The 12,165-nt window shown below is 39.2% G+C and overlaps 1 long non-coding RNA gene across 11 annotated transcripts; it reads right to left on the reverse strand.

The window, feature by feature from the left end:
• Positions 1-360: 360 nt before the first annotated feature.
• LOC127737329 (uncharacterized) lies at positions 361-11,167 on the reverse strand. Of its 11 annotated transcripts, XR_007999396.1 has the most exons (9): positions 9,829-11,167; positions 7,835-9,353; positions 6,944-7,440; positions 5,278-6,065; positions 4,006-4,159; positions 2,631-3,328; positions 2,207-2,253; positions 1,802-1,843; positions 361-804 (listed from the first exon to the last, which is right to left on the reverse strand). It is a non-coding gene; the product is annotated as an uncharacterized LOC127737329 (long non-coding RNA). The 11 variants fall into 11 exon arrangements; XR_007999403.1 differs by lacking the exons at positions 1,802-1,843; positions 2,207-2,253 and adding an exon at positions 7,488-7,787 and having other exon boundaries at positions 2,542-3,328; positions 9,302-9,395; positions 10,012-11,167; XR_007999404.1 differs by lacking the exons at positions 1,802-1,843; positions 2,207-2,253; positions 7,835-9,353 and adding exons at positions 7,488-7,787; positions 9,589-9,635 and having other exon boundaries at positions 2,542-3,328; positions 10,012-11,167.
• Between the last annotated feature and the right edge of the window lie 998 nt (positions 11,168-12,165).

Consider the following 12,165-nt stretch of genomic DNA (forward strand, 5'->3'; position numbering starts at 1 on the left):
AGATCTTTAGGTTATTTGTGACTTTGGGTTGCTGTCTCATTGATGTGTTTTCCAAGGAGATCTTTAGGTTATTTGTGACTTTGAGTTGCTGTCTAATTGATGTGTTTTCCATGGCGATCTTTTGGTTATTCGTGACTTTGGGATGCTGTCTCATTGATGTGTTTTCCAAGGAGATCTTTAGGTTATTTGTGACTTTGGGTTGCTGTCTAATTGATGTGTCTCCTTTCAGTCATCTTCTGTAAATATGAAGTTTTTACAATATTTTTATTGTTTTTTTCCTGAATTTATAGTATAAAACCTAACCTGCCCATTCACCCCTTTTTTTTACTGAATTTATAGTATTAAACCTAACCTGCCTATTCACCTCTGTTTTCATGAATTTGTAGTATAAAACTTAACCTGCCCATTCACCCCTGTTTTCATGAATATATAGTATAAAACCTAACCTGCCTATTCACCCTGTTTTCCTGAATTTATAGTATAAAACCTAACCTGCCTATTCACCCCTGTTTTCCTGAATTTATAGTATAAAACCTAACCTGCCTATTCACCCCTGTTTTCCTGAATTTATAGTATAAAACCTAACCTGCCCATTCACCCCTGTTTTCCTGAATTTATAGTATAAAACCTAACCTGCCTATTCACCCCTGTTTTCCTGAATTTATAGTATAAAACCTAACCTGCCCATTCACCCCTGTATAAAACCTAACCTGCCCATTCACCCCTGTTTTCCTGAATTTATAGTATAAAACCTAACCTGCCCATTCACCCCTGTTTTCCTGAATTTATAGTATAAAACCTAACCTGCCTATTCACCCCCGTTTTCCTGAATTTATAGTATAAAACCTAACCTGCCCATTCACCTCTGTTTTCCTGAATTTATAGTACAAAACCTAACCTGCACATTCACACCTGTATAAAACCTAACCTGCCCATTCACCCCTGTATCAAACCTAACCTGCCCATTCACCCCTGTTTTCCTGAACAGTATAAAACTTAAACTGCCCATTCACCCCTGTATAAAACCTAACCTGCCCATTCACCCCTGTTTTCCTGAATTTATAGTATAAAACCCAACCTGCCTATTCACCCCTGTTTTCCTGAATTTATGGTATAAAACCTTACCTGCCCATTCACCCCTGTTTTCCTGAATTTATAGTATAAAACCTAACCTGCCAATTCACCCCTGTTTTCCTGAATTTATAGTATAAAAACTAGCCTGCCCATTCACCCCTGTATAAAACCTAACCTGCCCATTCACCCCTGTTTTCCTGAACAGTATAAAACTTAAACTGCCAATCACCCCTGTATAAAACCTAACCTGCCCATTCACCCCTGTTTTCCTGAACAGTATAAAACTTAAACTGCCCATTCACCCCTGTATAAAACCTAACCTGCCCATTCACCCCTGTTTTCCTGAATTTATAGTATAAAACCTAACCTGCCTATTCACCCCTGTTTTCCTGAATTTATAGTATAAAACCTAACCTGCCCATTCACCCCTGTATAAAACCTAACCTGCCCATTCACCCCTGTATAAAACCTAACCTGCCCATTCACCCCTGTATAAAACCTAACCTGCCCATTCACCCCTGTATAAAACCTAACCTGCCCATTCACCCCTGTTTTCCTGAACAGTATAAAACCTAACCTGCCCATTCACCCCTGTATAAAACCTAACCTGCCCATTCACCCCTGTTTTCCTGAACAGTATAAAACTTAAACTGCCCATTCACCCCTGTATAAAACCTAACCTGCCCATTCACCCCTGTTTTCCTGAATTTATAGTATAAAACCCAACCTGCCTATTCACCCCTGTTTTCCTGAATTTATAGTATAAAACCTTACTTGCCCATTCACCCCTGTTTTCCTGAATTTATAGTATAAAACCTAACCTGCCAATTCACCCCTGTTTTCATGAATTTATAGTATAAAACCTAACCTGCCCATTCACCCCTGTATAAAACTAACCTGCCCATTCAACCCTGTTTTCCTGAACAGTATAAAACTTAAACTGCCCATTCACCCCTGTATAAAACCTAACCTGCCCATTCACCCCTGTTTTCCTGAACAGTATAAAACTTAAACTGCCCATTCACCCCTGTATAAAACCTAACCTGCCCATTCACCCCTGTTTTCCTGAATTTATAGTATAAAACCTAACCTGCCCATTCACCTCTGTTTTCCTGAATTTATAGTATAAAACCTAACCTGCCTATTCACCCCTGTTTTCCTGAATTTAAAGTAAAAAACCTAACCTGCCCATTCACCCCTGTATAAAACCTTACCTGTCCATTCACCCCTGTATAAAACCTAACCTGCCCATTCACCCCTGTATAAAACCTAACTTGCCCATTCACCTCTGTTTTCATGAACAGTATAAAACTTAAACTGCCAATTCACCCCTGTATAAAACCTAACCTGCCCATTCACCCCTGTTTTCCTGAACAGTATAAAACATAAACTGCCCATTCACCCCTGTATAAAACCTAACTTGCCCAATCACCCCTATTTTTCTGAATTTATAGTATAAAACCCAACCTGCCTATTCACCCCTGTTTTCCTGAATTTATAGTATAAAACCTAACCTGCCTATTCACCCCTGTTTTCCTGAATTTATAGTATAAAACCTAACCTGCCCATTCACCTTTGTTTTCCTGAATTTATAGTATAAAACCTAACCTGCCCATTCACCCCTGTTTTCCTGAACAGTATAAAACTTAAACTGCCCATTCACCCCTGTATAAAACCTAACCTGCCCATTCACCCCTGTTTTCCTGAATTTATAGTATAAAACCCAACCTGCCTATTCACCCCTGTTTTCCTGAATATATAGTATAAAACCTTACCTGCCCATTCACCCCTGTTTTCCTGAACAGTATAAAACTTAAACTGCCCATTCACCCCTGTATAAAACCTAACCTGCCCATTCACCCCTGTTTTCCTGAATTTATAGTATAAAACCTAACCTGCCCATTCACCTCTGTTTTCCTGAATTTATAGTATAAAACCTAACCTGCCTATTCACCCCTGTTTTCCTGAATATATAGTATAAAACCTAACCTGCCCATTCACCCCTGTATAAAACCTAACCTGCCCATTCACCCCTGTATAAAACCTAACCTGCCCATTCACCCCTGTTTTCCTGAACAGTATAAAACTTAAACTGCCCATTCACCCCTGTATAAAACCTAACCTGCCCATTCACCCCTGTTTTCCTGAACAGTATAAAACTTAAACTGCCCATTCACCCCTGTATAAAACCTAACCTGCCCATTCACCCCTGTTTTCCTGAATTTATAGTATAAAACCTAACCTGCCCATTCACCTCTGTTTTCCTGAATTTATAGTATAAAACCTAACCTGCCTATTCACCCCTGTTTTCCTGAATTTAAAGTAAAAAACCTAACCTGCCCATTCACCCCTGTATAAAACCTTACCTGTCCATTCACCCCTGTATAAAACCTAACCTGCCCATTCACCCCTGTATAAAACCTAACTTGCCCATTCACCTCTGTTTTCATGAACAGTATAAAACTTAAACTGCCCATTCACCCCTGTATAAAACCTAACCTGCCCATTCACCCCTGTTTTCCTGAACAGTATAAAACATAAACTGCCCATTCACCCCTGTATAAAACCTAACTTGCCCAATCACCCCTATTGTTCTGAATTTATAGTATAAAACCCAACCTGCCTATTCACCCCTGTTTTCCTGAATTTATAGTATAAAACCTAACCTGCCTATTCACCCCTGTTTTCCTGAATTTAAAGTAAAAAACCTAACCTGCCCATTCACCCCTGTATAAAACCTTACCTGTCCATTCACCCCTGTATAAAACCTAACCTGCCCATTCACCCCTGTATAAAACCTAACTTGCCCATTCACCTCTGTTTTCATGAACAGTATAAAACTTAAACTGCCCATTCACCCCTGTATAAAACCTAACCTGCCCATTCACCCCTGTTTTCCTGAACAGTATAAAACTTAAACTGCCCATTCACTCCTGTATAAAACCTAACCTGCCCATTCACCCCTGTTTTCCTGAATTTATAGTATAAAACCTAACCTGCCCATTCACCTCTGTTTTCCTGAATTTATAGTATAAAACCTAAACAGCCTATTCACCCCTGTTTTCCTGAATTTATAGTAAAAAACCTAACCTGCCCATTCACCCCTGTATAAAACCTAACCTGCCCATTCACCCCTGTATAAAACCTAACCTGCCCATTTACCCCTGTATAAAACCTAACCTGCCCATTCACCCCTGTATAAAACCTAACTTGCCCATTCACCCCTGTTTTCCTGAACAGTATAAAACCTAACCTGCCCATTCACCCCTGTTTTCCTGAACAGTATAAAACTTAAACTGCCCATTCACCCCTGTATAAAACCTAACCTGCCCATTCACCCCTGTTTTCCTGAATTTAAAGTATAAAACCCAACCTGCCTATTCACCCCTGTTTTCCTGAATTTATAGTATAAAACCTTACTTGCCCATTCACCCCTGTTTTCCTGAATTTATAGTATAAAACCTAACCTGCCAATTCACCCCTGTTTTCATGAATTTATAGTATAAAACCTAACCTGCCCATTCACCCCTGTATAAAACCTAACCTGCCCATTCGCCCCTGTTTTCCTGAACAGTTTAAAACTTAAACTGCCCATTCACCCCTGTATAAAACCTAACCTGCCCATTCACCCCTGTTTTCCTGAACAGTATAAAACTTAAACTGCCCATTCACCCCTGTATAAAACCTAACCTGCCCATTCACCCCTGTTTTCCTGAATTTATAGTATAAAACCTAACCTGCCCATTCACCTCTGTTTTCCTGAATTTATAGTATAAAACCTAACCTGCCTTTTCACCCCTGTTTTCCTGAATTTATAGTTAAAAACCTAACCTGCCCATTCACCCCTGTATAAAACCTAACCTGCCCATTCACCCCTGTATAAAACCTAACCTGCCCATTCACCCCTGTATAAAACCTAACTTGCCCATTCACCCCTGTTTTCCTGAACAGTATAAAACCTAACCTGCCCATTCACCCCTGTATAAAACCTAACCTGCCCATTCACCCCTGTTTTCCTGAACAGTATAAAACTTAAACTGCCCATTCACCCCTGTATAAAACCTAACCTGCCCATTCACCCCTGTTTTCGTGAATTTATAGTATAAAACCCAACCTGCCTATTCACCCCTGTTTTCCTGAATTTATAGTATAAAACCTTACTTGCCCATTCACCCCTGTTTTCCTGAATTTATAGTATAAAACGTAACCTGCCCATTCACCCCTGTATAAAACCTAACCTGCCCATTCACCCCTGTTTTCCTGAACAGTATAAAACTTAAACTGCCCATTCACCCCTGTATAAAACCTAACCTGCCCATTCACCCCTGTTTTCCTGAACAGTATAAAACTTAAACTGCCCATTCACCCCTGTATAAAACCTAACCTGCCCATTCACCCCTGTTTTCCTGAATTTATAGTATAAAACCTAACCTGCCCATTCACCTCTGTTTTCCTGAATTTATAGTATAAAACCTAAACAGCCTATTCACCCCTGTTTTCCTGAATTTATAGTAAAAAACCTAACCTGCCCATTCACCCCTGTATAAAACCTAACCTGCCCATTCACCCCTGTATAAAACCTAACCTGCCCATTCACCCCTGTATAAAACCTAACTTGCCCATTCACCTCTGTTTTCCTGAACAGTATAAAACTTAAACTGCCCATTCACCCCTGTATAAAACCTAACCTGCCCATTCACCCCTGTTTTCCTGAACAGTATAAAACATAAACTGCCCATTCACCCCTGTATAAAACCTAACTTGCCCAATCACCCCTATTTTCCTGAATTTATAGTATAAAACCCAACCTGCGTATTCACCCCTGTTTTCCTGAATTTATAGTATAAAACCTAACCTGCCTATTCACCCCTGTTTTCCTGAATTTATAGTATAAAACCTAACCTGCCCATTCACCTCTGTTTTCCTGAATTTATAGTATAAAACCTAACCTGCCTATTCACCCCTGTTTTCCTGAATTTATAGTATAAAACCTAACCTGCCCATTCACCCCTGTATAAAACCTAACCTGCCCATTCACCCCTGTATAAAACCTAACCTGCCCATTCACCCCTGTATAAAACCTAACTTGCCCATTCACCCCTGTTTTCCTGAACAGTATAATACTCAACCTGCCCATTCACCCCTGTATAAAACCTAACCTGCCCATACACCCCTGTTTTCCTGAACAGTATAAAACTTAACCTGCCCATTCACCCCTGTATAAAACCTAACCTGCCCATTCACCCCTGTTTTCCTGAATTTATATTATAAAACCCAACCTGCCTATTCACCCCTGTTTTCCTGAATATATAGTATAAAACTTTACCTGCCCATTCACCCCTGTTTTCCTGAATTTATAGTATAAAACCTAACCTGCCTATTCACCCCTGTTTTCCTGAATTTATAGTATAAAACCTAACCTGCCTATTCACCCCTGTTTTCCTGAATATATAGTATAAAACCTTACTTGCCCATTCATTCCTGTATAAAACCTAACCTGCCCATTCACCCCTGTATAAAACCTAACCTGCCCATTCACCCCTTTTTTCCTGAACAGTATAAAACTTAAACTGCCCATTCACCCCTGTATAAAACCTAACCTGCCCATTCACCCCTGTTTTCCTGAACAGTATAAAACTTAAACTGCCCATTCACCCCTGTATAAAACCTAACCTGCCCATTCACCCCTGTTTTCCTGAATTTATAGTATAAAACCTAACCTGCCCATTCACCTCTGTTTTCCTGAATTTATAGTATAAAACCTAACCTGCCTATTCACCCCTGTTTTCCTGATTATATAGTATAAAACCTAACCTGCCCATTCACCCCTGTATAAAACCTAACCTGCCCATTCACCCCTGTATAAAACCTAACCTGCCCATTCACCTCTGTTTTCCTGAATTTATAGTATAAAACCTAACCTGCCTATTCACCCCTGTTTTCCTGAATTTAAAGTAAAAAACCTAACCTGCCCATTCACCCCTGTATAAAACCTTACCTGTCCATTCACCCCTGTATAAAACCTAACCTGCCCATTCACCCCTGTATAAAACCTAACTTGCCCATTCACCTCTGTTTTCATGAACAGTATAAAACTTAAACTGCCCATTCACCCCTGTATAAAACCTAACCTGCCCATTCACCCCTGTTTTCCTGAACAGTATAAAACTTAAACTGCCCATTCACCCCTGTATAAAACCTAACCTGTCCATTCACCCCTGTTTTCCTGAATTTATAGTATAAAACCTAACCTGCCCATTCACCCCTGTTTTCCTGAACAGTATAAAACTTAAACTGCCCATTCACCCCTGTATAAAACCTAACCTGCCCATTCACCCCTGTTTTCCTGAATTTATAGTATAAAACCTAACCTGCCTATTCACCCCTTTTTTCCTGAATTTATAGTATAAAACCTAACCTGCCCATTCACCTCTGTTTTCCTGAATTTATAGTATAAAACCTAACCTGCCTATTCACCCCTGTTTTCCTGAATTTATAGTATAAAACCTAACCTGCCCATTCACCCCTGTATAAAACCTAACCTGCCCATTCACCCCTGTATAAAACCTAACTTGCCCATTCACCCCTGTTTTCCTGAACAGTATAAAACCTAACCTGCCCATTCACCCCTGTATAAAACCTAACCTGCCCATTCACCCCTGTTTTCCTGAACAGTATAAAACTTAAACTGCCCATTCACCCCTGTATAAAACCTAACCTGCCCATTCACCCCTGTTTTCGTGAATTTATAGTATAAAACCCAACCTGCCTATTCACCCCTGTTTTCCTGAATTTATAGTATAAAACCTTACTTGCCCATTCACCCCTGTTTTCCTGAATTTATAGTATAAAACCTAACCTGCCCATTCACCCCTGTATAAAACCTAACCTGCCCATTCACCCCTGTTTTCCTGAACAGTATAAAACTTAAACTGCCCATTCACCCCTGTATAAAACCTAACCTGCCCATTCACCCCTGTTTTCCTGAACAGTATAAAACTTAAACTGCCCATTCACCCCTGTATAAAACCTAACCTGCCCATTCACCCCTGTTTTCCTGAATTTATAGTATAAAACCTAACCTGCCCATTCACCTCTGTTTTCCTGAATTTATAGTATAAAACCTAAACAGCCTATTCACCCCTGTTTTCCTGAATTTATAGTAAAAAACCTAACCTGCCCATTCACCCCTGTATAAAACCTAACCTGCCCATTCACCCCTGTATAAAACCTAACCTGCCCATTCACCCCTGTATAAAACCTAACTTGCCCATTCACCTCTGTTTTCCTGAACAGTATAAAACTTAAACTGCCCATTCACCCCTGTATAAAACCTAACCTGCCCATTCACCCCTGTTTTCCTGAACAGTATAAAACATAAACTGCCCATTCACCCCTGTATAAAACCTAACTTGCCCAATCACCCCTATTTTCCTGAATTTATAGTATAAAACCTAACCTGCCCATTCACCCCTGTTTTCCTGAATTTATAGTATAAAACCCAACCTGCCTATTCACCCCTGTTTTCCTGAATTTGTAGTATTAAACCTTACCTGCCCATTCACCCCTGTTTTCCTGAATTTATAGTATAAAACCTAACATGCCCATTCACTCCTGTATAAAACCTAACCTGCCCATTCACCCCTGTTTTCCTGAACAGTATAAAACTTAAAATGCCCATTCACCCCTGTATAAAACCTAACCTGCCCATTCACCCCTGTTTTCCTGAACAGTATAAAACTTAAACTGCCCATTCACCCCTGTATAAAACCTAACCTGCCCATTCACCCCTGTTTTCCTGAATTTATAGTATAAAACCTAACCTGCCCATTCACCTCTGTTTTCCTGAATTGATAGTATTTAAAAACTAACCTGCCTATTCACCCCTGTTTTCCTGAATTTATAGTATAAAACCTCACCTGCCCATTCACCCCTGTATAAAACCTAACCTGCCCATTCTCCCCTGTATAATACCTAACCTGCCCATTCACCCCTGTATAATACCTAACCTGCCCATTCACCCCTGTATAAAACCTAACCTGCCCATTCACCCCTGTATAAAACCTAACCTGCCGATTCTCCCCTGTATAAAACCTAACCTGCGGATTCTCCCCTGTATAATACCTAACCTGCCCATTCACCCCTGTATAAAACCTAACCTGCCCATTCACCCCTGTTTTCCTGAATAGTATAAAACTTAAACTGCCCATTTACCCCTGTATAAAACCTAACCTGCCCATTCACCCCTGTTTTCCTGAATTTATAGTATAAAACCTAACCTGCCCATTCACCCCTGTTTTCCTGAATTTATAGTATAAAACCTCACCTGCCCATTCACCCCTGTATAAAACCTATCCTGTCGATTCTCCCCTGTATAAAACCTAACCTGCCGATTCTCCCCTGTATAATACCTAACCTGCCCATTCACCCCTGTATAAAACCTAACCTGCCCATTCACCCCTGTTTTCCTGAACAGTATAAAACTTAAACTGCCCATTCAACCCTGTATAAAACCTAACCTGCCCATTCACCCCTGTTTTCCTGAATTTATAGTATAAAACCTAACCTGCCCAATCACCCCTGTTTTCCTGAATTTATAGTATAAAACCTTACCTGCCCATTCACCCCTGTTTTACTGGATTTATAGTATAAAACTTAACCTGCCTATTCACCCCTGTTTTCCTGAATTTATAGTATAAAACCTAACCTGCCCATTCACCCCTGTTTTCCTGAATTTATAGTATAAAACCTTACCTGCCCATTCACCCCTGTTTTCCTGAATTTATAGTATAAAACCTTACCTGCCCATTCACCCCTGTTTTCCTGAATTTATAGTATAAAACCTAACCTGCCCATTCACCCATGTTTTCCTGAATTTATAGTATAAAACCTAACCTGCCCTTTCACCTTTGTTTTCCTGAATTTATAGTATAAAACCTAACCTGCCCATTCACCCCTGTTTTCCTGGATTTATAGTATAAAACCTAACCTGCTCATTCACCCTTGTTTTCCTGAATTTATAGTATAAAACTTAACCTGCCTATTCACCCCTGTTTTCCTGAATTTATAGTATAAAACCTAACCTGCCCATTCACCCCTGTTTTCCTGAACAGTATAAAACTTAAACTGCCCATTCACCCCTGTATAAAACCTAACCTGCCCATTCACCCCTGTATAAAACCTAACCTGCCCATTCACCCCTGCATAAAACCTAACTTGCCCATTCACCCCTGTTTTCCTGAACAGTATAAAACTTAAACTGCCCATTCACCCCTGTATAAAACCTAACCTGCCCATTCACCCCTGTTTTCCTGAACAGTATAAAACATAAACTGCCCATTCACCCCTGTATAAAACCTAACTTGCCCAATCACCTCTGTATAAAACCTAACCTGCCCATTCACCCCTGTTTTCCTGAATTTATAGTATACAACCTCACCTGCCTATTCACCCCTGTTCTCCTGAATTTATAGTATAAAACCTAACCTGCCTATTCACCCCTGTTGTCCTGACAGTAGAATGTTTTTAATGATTGAATTGTGCTTGTGGTAGGTTTCTGCTTGAATTGTGCCTGTGGTAGGTTTCTGCTAGGTGGGTTCTTAAAGGGAAGAAAAATGAATTATACATGCCATTGAAAGTCATGACCCTATTGTAGGAAAAACCCATGATATAGAGGGCATAGACTTGTGATGTTCAGTTTCTGTCACGCTAACATTTACCCAACACCTTCTTTTATTTAAACTTATTGTAGAAGAAAAGGGAACAGTGCTATTGTGGGATGTAGAAGGATTTACCCATATTTTAGAAAATACAAAGACTAGACCATTACAGAGAATCAAAACTAGACATAAACTAGACTTTAGAGGGATAAGAACCCATTGCAGAAAGTAGAGTGACTAGAACTTCTTTGAGGATAAAGAGGTGCAAGACCTTTATTGCCTTAAGTAGGATAAAAGAGGAAGCAGACTTTATTGTAGGAAATACAGAGACTAGACCTAATTTTGACTTTTAGATGAAGAACAACAATAAAAGTGCTGTTCCTTTGCTTATTGTTTTTTTTTTTTTTTTTTTGCTGTGCATGTACTGATTTTGTGTCATGCCCCGTATCCTTTGTTTTTCTACCAATTGTAGAAAATAGAGTGACTAGAACTTATTGTAGAAAATAGAGTAACTAGACTTCATTGTATGAAAAAGAGTGACTAGACCTTATTTTAGAAAATAGAGTACCTAAACCTTATTGTCGAAAAATAGAGTAACTAGACTGTATGGTAGGAAGTGGTGTGACTAGACCTTATTGTAGAAATGAGAGTGAGAAGACCTTATTGTAGGAAATAGAGTTACTAGACCTTATTGTAGGAAATAGAGATTTGACCTTATTGTAGAAAATAGAGTTATTAGACCTTATTACAGGAAAAAGAGTGAGCAGACCTTATTGTAGGAATTAGAGTGGCAAGACTTTATTGTAAGAATTAGAGTGACTAGACTTTATTGTGGGAAATAGAATGACTAGACCTTTTTGTAGGAAATAGAGTGCCTCAGACCTTATTGTAGGAAATAAAAAGATTTGACCTTATTTTAAGAAATAGAGTGACTGGACCTTATTGAAGGAAATAGAGTAACTAGACCTTATTGTCGAAAATAGAGTAACTAGACTGTATTGTAGGAAATAGTGAGAGCAGACCTTATTGTAGAAATAGAAAGACTAGACCTTATTGTAGAAAATAGAATAACTTGACCTTATTGTAGAAAATAGAATAACTTGACCTTATTGTGGAAAACAGAGGGGTTAGATCTTGTTGTAGGAAATAGAGTAACAGACTTTATTATAGGAAATAGAAAGACTAGTGCTTATTGTAGTAAATAGAGTGACTAAACCTTATTGTAGGAAATAGAGTGACTAGACCTTATTGTAGGAAATAGAGTGACTAGACCTCATTGTAGGAAATAGAGTGACTAGATTTCATTGTAGGAAATAGAGTGACTAGACCTTATTGTAGGAAATAGAGTGACTAGTTTCTATTGTAGGAAATAGAGTGACTAGATTTCATTGCAGGAAATAGAATGAATAAACCTTTTTGTAGGAAAAAGAGT

This window comes from Mytilus californianus, unplaced genomic scaffold (genome assembly GCF_021869535.1).
Source record: "Mytilus californianus isolate M0D057914Y unplaced genomic scaffold, xbMytCali1.0.p SCAF_1, whole genome shotgun sequence".
In the NCBI taxonomy this organism is placed as follows: Eukaryota; Metazoa; Mollusca; class Bivalvia; order Mytilida; family Mytilidae; genus Mytilus; species Mytilus californianus.